Genomic DNA, 10,774 nt, shown 5'->3' with positions numbered 1-10,774 from the left:
ATTTTTTTCATAAATAAAATAGGTACCTGTCTGTATGCAAAGTCTCACTGTAATTATGAAGAGGATATTAATTTATAGAGTTCCTGAGATATTCCAGGAACTGTATTTCACATGCGTTATCTAATTTTATCTACCTGGCAGCCTAATAATTAGGTAATATTATTACCTATGTTTTTCAGATAAGGATTATATAGTGTCTATACTGCAGTATTATATAACAGTACATGTTGTCTAATCTAATTTAAATGAATATAATAATGCCCTTTTCTTGACAACTATATAATACATACTGCTCATTTGTTTCATAAAATTACCTTTAGGAAGTACATATCAAACATAATAAGTAATGTTAAGGGAGCTATGCTGATGTATATGGTTGTTTTCATATATAATTCATTTAAATTTAAGTGTATGTTTAAGTGTTTATTATATATAAGACACCATGTATAAAAATATATATAGTATACCTACATTTATATATTTATGTACATATATAGTATATAGATCTATATATGAATATACATATATATATACAGAGAGAGAGAAAGACAGAGAGAGAGAGAGAGAGAGAGAGCTAAAGAGAGGACCACCAAAAAGCGCTTAATATAATGCCTGGCTCATATTAAGTACCCTATAATACTTTAGCTTTTACTGGCATTTTTATTTAATTCAATAAAACATATTTACATACATATTAAGGCTCTATTAGCTATGAAGCATTGTTAAAGGAAATCAGTATATATTCATATATACAAACATTAAACATCGCATATTAAACACCAGCCCCTTTAACGTAGGCTGTTATTATACTCATTACAGAGGCCATTTCTCAAGCAAATTAGTCATGTAACTTGTTTCTTGATAAGAGCACAAGGAGTTAAGACTGCCAAAATCAACAGTGTATTTCAAAGGCTTCCAGGTTCTCTATAACAAAGGCTGAGTAAGCTATGACTCATAATCGGGAAACTTCTATTTGAAGGCCTTATTATCTCTTTTCATATCAGGGTGTGGGAAAGACTGGTAGCAGTGGGCAGCAGGCAGGGAGGAGTTCCGTTCTGTTCCCAGTGCTACCAAGTGGGTGGGAAGCATATAATGGAAGGTCTCCTGGAGTAGTCCTTTTTTATTCCAGGGAGCCCCTAAGACACATATATGGTGGTCTGAAAACATATTTAGGACAATGAAGCTGTGTTAGAATTTACTATTTATTCCACTGTCGGTGGTTGAGTCACTTATGCATCATCATCTAGGAGTAAACAGTAAACGAGACTGTCCTGCATCTAGCCACTTTGGATTGCTTGCTGCTTCAGTCTCAGTGTTTTATTTATATATGGGGGGTTGGGAAAGACTGTGTTTTTAAGGCTCAGTTTTGATCCTGCACATCATGTAATTGAAAGAGAATGGTTTTCCAGTTGCCCAGAAGGGTTTAAATGATGGCTGTCATGTACTTGTTGTATAGCCTTGGGCCATGCCTTAATATTTGTATACCATAGTGCCCTGACTTTTAAAAGAGTGATATTATCTACCTAATAGATATATTGTGAAAAATAAATTATATTGCAAATGAAAAAGAGAGTCATCATAGCTAGCATATAGTAGATTCTCAAAACAAAAGAATTTACAAAAAAAGAGTGAGTTGGTATTACACCGAATATCCATTATACTGAGGATAACTATATAACATAATTTATAATCCAAAGACATTACTGAGAGTGAATGCACCATGATTAATAATTAGCCCAGGACAGCAAGCTAAACAAGGACTGTCCTGAGCAGCTCTGAAGATGTACTCGCTCTAATTATAATCATGTCGCTTTGTTGATGGGGCTAAAGGGAGGAGTCAGAACTCCTTATCTCTTGGTATCAGAATTTTACAATCATTTAAATTTTTTATTACTGTTGGCACAGAAGGCTCAGGGTTTCCCTCATATACTTCATGGTTATTTATCACTGGATCATGCATACAACAGAGTTTGTGTTAAGTGGTAAAGTAGAAAAAGGAAAGTATATGACCCAGTTTCCTTTTTTCCCTTTCTACTGACTTTTCCCCCTAATATGAAGAAAATTTAGTTCTATCTTTTACTCAAGCAGTTGATACAATGCTTAGAACCCATAAGAATAGCACCCACTCTCCCACCCCCCCACCCCCCCCCCCCCCCCACATCACAGAAGTTTCCTTGGGGTCATTGGGTTAAAAGCAGAAAGGAGACCTTTCATAAATTATGCTTTGCAACCCTATAATTTAAACTTGTCATGATCTGGAAAGCATTTTCTTATTTCTGTTGTTTAATAAAAAATATACTTTGACGATATACTTGATGGCATTCAAGATACTGGCTAAATTTGGAGGCAGTGGAATGTGTTTACACATTCTGCATTAAGTTCCTATTTGAAATGGAACAAAGAGTCCTGATATTCACCTGAGGAAAGAGGCCTTTAAAAACTGATTAAAAGAAGAAGTGTGACAATATTAAATACTTTTACGTTTTATAAAATTCCAATTTTTAAACATGGAAGATGTATAAAACACATGCATAAAAAAATCTGACATTGCCAATTTTTTAATTTGAAGACTGATTCTGAATTGTCTTAATTTTCTGTAAAATCTTGACTTTCTAAGGGCACTTTGAGCCCTAATCCAAGAAATTGTCCAGTCTCTACCATCTACATATTGGGGAAGAGGTCAAGAAGGGGAGTTAAGTCCAGACCTCAGTGTCAAAAGGTTGATACTTGGCAAATTTCCTGCTCACAAAATTGCACCTTGACATATCTTTCATTTTGCATTCATTCATTCATTCATTCATTCATAAGAATTCATTATGTTCCTACCAAGAGCCATGTTCAAAGCCAGATGATTGGAATTTAAGCATGATCACTGCCATCTTAGGCTTAAAGTCCAGTGAGGCATGTTGTGTTGCTATAAGTAATTACTATACAATAATACCAGTATAAATGATAGAAGAAGCTCAAGGCACTATGGGAACCTATAGTGGCCTAGGGGTCAGGGTATGTGATTTGTTAAGCTGAGTGGGGTGAGTAAGAATGACCATTTTATAATGGTAATGATGTCCAAGACAGGAAAGACAATCTGTGAGGGATGGTAAGAGAAAGCTTGGTATGAGGGTCTGAAAATAGACTAGCATGGCTAAAACAAAGATACTCAGTGAATATAAAGCTGGAGAGGAGAGCAGTGACAACATAATGGAGGCTTTGTAAGTCATATTAGTCCAGGCTTTATCCACTGGGTAGCTGGGAAGTCATAGAGAGACTTTATGCAACATGGTCATGCATCTTACAGAGTTAATTCTGGCTGCAAAAGACCAATTAGAGAATGAAACAATAGTCAAGATCAAAATAAATAGCAATTTCTACAAAAATATTGTCGATGGACATAGAGAAATTTAGAAAGGTATATTAACACGACTTGGTGATTAACTGGATATTGAAAATGAAGTAAAATATGCCTAGGATTTTGGCTTAGGAACCTGAGTGGATGGTGATGCCCTTAAATGATATAGAGAACATTCAAGGAGAAAAAGTAGGTTTGCAGAGTTGTGATACTGAGTTCCATTTTGAACAAGCTGAGTTTGAAATAGCCTTGATATATTCTAGTAGAGGTGTCAACTAGAAAATTGATTGCATGGATCAGGAGTTCAGGAGAACCATATTTAGAGATTTTTAGATTGACTAGTATAAAAATGGCCTTTGAAGCCCTGAGAGTAGATGGGACACTCTGAAACAAGTTGCTAGAATGACAGGAGTGGAGGGTAGAGAATAGATTCCTAACAAACATTAACACATAAAAGAGGAGGAGGGCTGCTCCTACATTTCTCTAGCAAAAAGAAAAAAAAAAGCTTTCAAAGGGCTTTAGGAAACAGGCAGCATGTGACCACAGTCTAACTTGTGAAGATAAGATATAGAGTCTGATATTATGTTCTGGGTTAGAGTGTCAGTCAATATCTAAATATAGTTTAAAAGCCAGATTCCAACTCAAGAAAAACATTGCTTGAGCTTCTCTGGATGTGAAGAGGACTCACAGCCTGACTATCTCGCTAATGTTATTACAGTTTCTTTGCTTTTCCTTCCCTTCTTTGGTAATGCTCTATCCAGGACATGCTTCTCTGGTAACATGCCAGACACGAGCAGCTTGAAGACTGCCCTCATTTTATTCTTAGATAGTATTCTCACTCATATTATAGAAAAAGGAAGTTTTATGATTGGAGTAGTGGGAAAATAAAGTATTTGCTTACCCTAGCCATAAACTATAATTAGAAAGGCGAGAGATACCCAAAGTAGTAATGCAACACTCATTTCTCTCAAGAATTTCATAAAACTTAATTAAGGAATGCAACAGTCCTAATAAAAAATATAAAATGTATATTGACAATGAAATAGATGCTCTTATTTTTCTCTCTGCATTTCTAGTCTTCATCACATCAACTTATACATGCTGTCTCCATTCTAAGATATAAATCTTAGAATCATAGTATATCAAATCTGAAAGGATCTCAAAGAGAGCCTCTAACCCAAGACTTCTCCCCGCTGGCTGCTTGCCCATTTTATAGATGAAGAAAGTGAAGTGCAGGAATGATAGCATTTAGAACTTACATTTGCATATTGCTATACATTTAAGTAATAATGTTTACATTCAAGGGAATATTAATCGATTACATTGGTTAAGATCCTGGGCTTTTGGAATTGACTGTCTGAGTTTGAATCCAGCTCTACAGAAGCTTTGGACAAATTATTTAGCCATTTAGAGATTTCTTAGTTCCTTAGTTTCTGCATCTACGGTATCGATTAATTATAATATCTACTCGTCGGTGTTTGTAGACGATTGTCCATAGCTCTCTTGTGTTTCTATCTTTTGAGCAGAGACACTGACTACCTTTGGTCTGGACTATCTTTTCAAAGATGTTTGTTTGTATAGACAACAGTCTTGAAAGATAGAGATAGCATCTGCTTCCAGAGCAAAGGGCAGGTTTGCTTACTGTCCAGCAAAATAAAGATAATGTCTCCCTCTGGAGCAAAAGTGAGGTATGCTTACTGTCCCTTATAAAAGATTTGGGTTCCCTAACCTCAGGATTCTTCTCCTTGACACAGACCACTGAGTGTGTAGGCATCAACTAGTCCTCAAAAAACTGGTGCAAATGCTAATACTCTGGATGTGAATATTGATGCGTGTAATAAAGACCTTTGTCTCTGACCCAGAAATTTCATGTCTTCTGCCTATGTCTATGAAATCGTGACAGGCTAATATATTAGCTTCCAAGTAGGGTAGAATCTCAGACCCTTCACGGTTCTTAACAAGAGATTTCTGTAAGAACTGAGTAAACCAAATAAATGTAAAGAGCTTAGAAGAATGTCTGGCGCACAAAAACTAAAGACTGAGTGAAGATGGGTTCATATTATTAGATAGTTATGCTTGCCAAATGCACATGGTTTATTAGTGGCAAAGCCAGGACTAGAATCCAGATCTGTAAAAACTCAGTCTGATGTTCTTTTTACCTTTCCATTCTACCAACCCCTTCCACCCCAACTTTATATTTTCTGCATATTAACTTTAGATAAATGTTGAATACAATGCATTTTAAGAGGAAGAATTAAGAATTTTATACCAATTTACTTGGTGAACATGTTAAAATTATTATGAGAAAGATAATATATCCCAGACCAATATATAAAGCATTAAGTGTTATTTTAAGAGAAGAATGGAGAAAACTATGGCAGCCTCTGATATACAGAAAAAAATTAATTTGTTCACAAATACATTGTAAACAAAATGTATAAAGTTTGAATATTTCCTAATAACAATTGACATTTTAGTATGACTACTTTTATTAATGCCCCCCTCCCAATCCACTACTACTTTCTGTTAAAGGCTTAAAGTAAATTCTAAAATGTATGTCATAGATGTAGTCTTTGAAAATAATAGCTCCCTAATACTAATTGTTGGATTTTGAAATATTTCCCTAAGGTATTTTCTATAAGTCATGGTTTAAGATTTGGTACCTGTATTATAATAGGAAAGATAGGTACTGTATTATAATAGTATTAATCGAATACTTGCTTCATAGTTGACCCGTACTTAGTATTTTGCATGTGTTCTTTCATTGAATCCTTGCAACAATCCTATCAGGTAGAAATTATTAGTAATTTTGTTTACTGATGAGAAAATGATACATAGAGAAATTAAGTAGCTTACGCAAGTTATCTACCTAACAAGATCTAATAGACCATAGTGAACTAAAGTCTGATGTCTAGTGACCCTGCTCCATTAAGTTCTAGTTATATTGCCAAAAATCTTTGGGTGGATTTATAAGTAAATCAATATGGTGAGACGAAACACTAAAATTATGAAACTAGAGTTTTCACCAAACAATAAGACAATTTAATAACACTCATTATAGACCAATAATTGCAAATCACAATCAGTTCTACCCGTTCAATAAGCTGCTCATGGCTAGCCTGATTCTAACTGTATGTTCTTGGATGAAATGTGAAATTTTTGAAGAAATATAATTATCTTTCAATCTTAAAAGAGATACTATTTTATAAATCAATCAGTTTTCTTCCAGAGAACCTTGAAGATTATATTTTTACTGTAAATACAAATATTACATGAAGATAACAAGATTTACAAATTTCTTTATTTCCCTCACTCCAAAACTCCCCTGCTTCACCATTCACACACTTGAACATCATGTTTCCACTTGTGAGCAGGTTAAGATCAATGTGTCATGTGACAAATGTTTATGTTACAATGTTTCTAAAAAACTCAAAGTTTTCTGCAGTATTGTCAACTCATTTTTAGTTACTTCTCTTTCTGATGCTCTTAATTCATCAGCTTTTAAAAAACACTAGGTACTTTTTTTTCTCTATGTGTCTTTTATTCTACTTCCAGAGCTCTGTTTTCTATCTTTATGTCTGTCAAACTTAGTAGCTCCATGTTTAAAAAATAACATTTCACCTGTTCTTTTTCTTTTCTGCAATGGACCTTATACTTTTGAAAATCAGCATGACCTTTTTCATTCTTTATCAACACTTGCTGTAACAGCTTCCCTGAAGCAAAAGGAAGTAACTAAAACAGGTAACATGCTGAATGATCAGGAGGTGGAGACTCAGTCTAGCCTGACACCCAGCTGGAGTACTTGGCCACCTACTTTATGTAATTTTAGGTAATTTTTATGTAATTTCGAGGATTTCAAAACCCCATGTCTCCAGATCCTTTGAACATTGATTTGCCATGGTCCTTCTCCATCATCAGTTTAGAGAGGCAGGGCCTTGTCTTTAGTTGGCTGCTGGTAAACATCATAGTCATGGATGATTATTGCTAGAAGAACTACTTATCAACTCGGGCTCTGAGGCTGGAGTATTTCGCTATGTAACAAGAAAACAGAAGAAATAGCATGCCAAGGGTGAGAGCTCTACAGTAACAGAACACAGGAGGGCATCGTGCTAGACAGATCTAAAGTTCTGCAGGGTATGGGAACTTGGAAGGTATCATTTGTCTCCCTGTATGTCCATCAAGAGGGCTAGCACTGAGGGGATGAAAGAAAGTGATAAGATGTAGACTCTGCCTTTAAAGCACCTCCCACCTAGATGAGGAGATTAAGCCCACACGACCTAAGTAGAACACTATATATAATTATATTATATTGTATAGACAAGACTGTTAAGAGTTCAAAAAAGAGATCCATTAAACAGTTCAAGATTTCTAACAGCATTCTCTAAAGATAACAATGAAGAATTAAAGAGGAGAGCAAGAATGAAGAGCAAGAAGAGTAGCCAAAGAAGGAAATAACAATGTGTGAGCAGTGCACTCCACTGATAGAGGGACTGTGTGAAAGTTGTTCCCAAAAGACTAGGCAAAAATATTTTTTAGCACCATGTGGTTCTGAGCTGAAGACATCTTAGAAGAGATACTTGGAGTTTATGTGTGGCCATGACTCATACAAAACTCTGTAATTCGATTTTGGTATTTGTAAAAACAGATAAAATTTGCTTGTTATCCTCCTAATTCATGATGTGTTTGGTTCCACTGGGTTATAGTAGGTATTATCTAAAAGTATATATTAAGTGCCAATTTTGGCAAGGCATTGAGGCCTGAATTAATAGAACCCCGTAAACCCTATTCTTACCCTGTAGATCATTGTAACACAGTATTGTAACCCACGGAAACAATGATAATGGGACTATCATCAGTACATTTTTTGTAAGATGACTGAAAAGGAGTGGCCTATGCTGAAACACCTGTGTTTTCAGTGACTTTTTCTTTGTTCCTTACCTTTCTTTGCTCTAAGTTCTTATTTCTTCTCAAACTTCTGGAGGGAATCTTGGCAGACAGTTTAGCAAGCTATATCTAAGAGGTGGCAAAAGAATGGCATTTAGGGATGTGGGAAATTTTGAGTTTGGCTCTTTGGAATCCTGAAGAGATATTTCTTTAAGGAGTAAAGGCCAACTCTGTTCTTGGAAACATTTCACTAATAATTGCCAATGGCATTTATGTTTCAATAGGACCAGAGTTTCCAATGTGAAATAATCCAATTGGTTGGAAGGAATATTTTAAAAGAATAGAAACTAGGGGATTCAGGAAATTTTGACCCACTCACCATACTTCAATTATGTTTCAGAGAAGTCACTGCCAACATTGCCATGTAGAAATTTTTACTTAGTTAATTTTTAAAAAAATTAGTCTTAAATCATTGAATGAAGATTGCAAGAGCCAGAGTCTGCTCCTCTTAATTTTGGTGTCTTATTTTGCTATTTAATGTAGAATTTTGGATAAGCTCTGGATGCAGTACAATGAAGAATCATCTGGTGTAGTGAAGTCTACAAGAAGAACAGGTTTGACTTGGAAATTACTTACTGGCCTATAGGGAGTCATCTACAATTTTAACTTTGAAGGTAAATGAGGCATGATGTTATTGCTTGTTCTCTTTGTTATTTGGGTTTTTATTAGTGAAAACTGATGTTGAATAAGAATTTTTTTATTATTAAAGCTTTGGTATTACTAACATAATTGACTTGGACTTGGAATTTTATGAAAACAAATACCCTTTCACCAGTTCTTCCTTTGAATATGTATATTCATTTAATGCTTACTTGAGAATTTAGGATTTTGCTCACTATCGTTATTTAGGCTACTTGGAAGAAAATATTGTTGTATGAATCCATGAACGGTATTAACATAGCTAATATCTTGGCTGTTTTATGAATACTTATATTTTTATGAAGATGCAAGCCTGTTTGAAATTTATTTTTTCCATTTCATTTTCTTAAATGGAGATTTCTATATTAAAAAGTATAAGATCAGAGAAACATATCAAGGGGGAAGGATATCCAAATGTGGGAAGAGAATCAGCAGATATTTTCTCTAGGCATTAAAAAGATATGCTAGACAGTTCCTGGAACATGGCTAGAGCTTTGAGATATTGTTTTTGGTTGATGAAATAGTTGCTCTTCACAGTCAGAAGTGAACATAGGATGTGAAAAGTAAATAAAGTCTGAAAGAGCAGCTTATACTGTAGCATTTAATATTCTTTCTCTGACAGCACCGACCTCCCTGCTCTTCCCCAGCTGTGGCCTGTTTTCTCAAGGCGTATGGTATGAAGAAACATCAGGAGGAGGGAATAATGGGGAATCTGAGCATGGAAAAGAGAAAAGAAAGATGAGATTGAAATGCAGGTGGGGCTCAGACTTGGAAGCAAAAGTATACTTTGTCAATTAACTACTTGGAGAAAGTAGTGTAATCTGTGGGACTAGGAGAAAAAAAAAAACATAAGAAAAGTAGAACTGGAATCTAGGAATTTGGATCCAAATTGTATACACCATTGGCTTCTCCATTATCGGTTCTGTGTTCCCAGCTCATGGCTGGGAAGAGGGGCCTGAGAGCCTCCAATCATTACTTACTCACTTTAGAGCAGCTGGAACTTTGAGGATGTAAAGCTGTGACTGTCTAAATTCTTCGCTCACTTTGTTTTTTCCATTCCTTGGTACGGTGGAGGGACCATTTCTGTGGTAAGTTTAGCTGTTCTAGGATAACTAGGAATTACTAATTATTGTTATAAACTATCATAAAGGCCCAATAAAGAATTCCTTTTGGCAGAGCTTTTGGAAAAACATATTCTAATGCCAGCCTCATAACTAATGGGATATGTGAAATCTTGGATAAGAGCCTATGTGCATCTCAATTGCCTCCTTTAATAAATAAATCAATCTCTACCGGTGTCCCGCTGTTAAGATTAAATGAGACCAAATATAGACAACACTTTGAGAGGAATAAGACATATGATTTATGTCTGAGTTGTAAAATTTATGTTATACTTAGCATGGAAAGAGCCTCAGCCAATGTACCTATGTATGAATTCTGAAGTATATCTCCTGTGAAAAGTAAATCTTAAGGCTTGGTGCCTGTATTTATTTGTGGGAGATACAGGGGAAGGAAGAAGAGTGCAGGAAATGAGAAAGGGACCAAGTGAATCAAAATGACACTGAAAAACACCAAAGATTCTTCTCATGTGAGTCTCCTAAACATTGTGTCAGATTATTCTTCTGTTTTCTACATTAAAATAAAATGGATCTTTAAGGGGATCTTTCTTCCTCATGACATAGTTATTTATATCGATGTCTCTTCTCCCTTATTTACGTATAAACTTCTCGAGGACAGAAACCTTGTCTCATATTTTCTACCTATATGAGTAGACACAGTTTAGAGCTTTGCATACATAGTCAACAAATACCTGGTGAGTGAATGCTATCTGTAGATTTTCCAGCT

This window comes from Pteropus vampyrus, unplaced genomic scaffold (genome assembly GCF_000151845.1).
Source record: "Pteropus vampyrus isolate Shadow unplaced genomic scaffold, Pvam_2.0 Scaffold2, whole genome shotgun sequence".
Taxonomy (NCBI): Eukaryota; Metazoa; Chordata; class Mammalia; order Chiroptera; family Pteropodidae; genus Pteropus; species Pteropus vampyrus.
The sequence above is the reverse complement of the archived record's forward strand: the minus strand, read 5'-3'. Positions refer to the sequence as shown.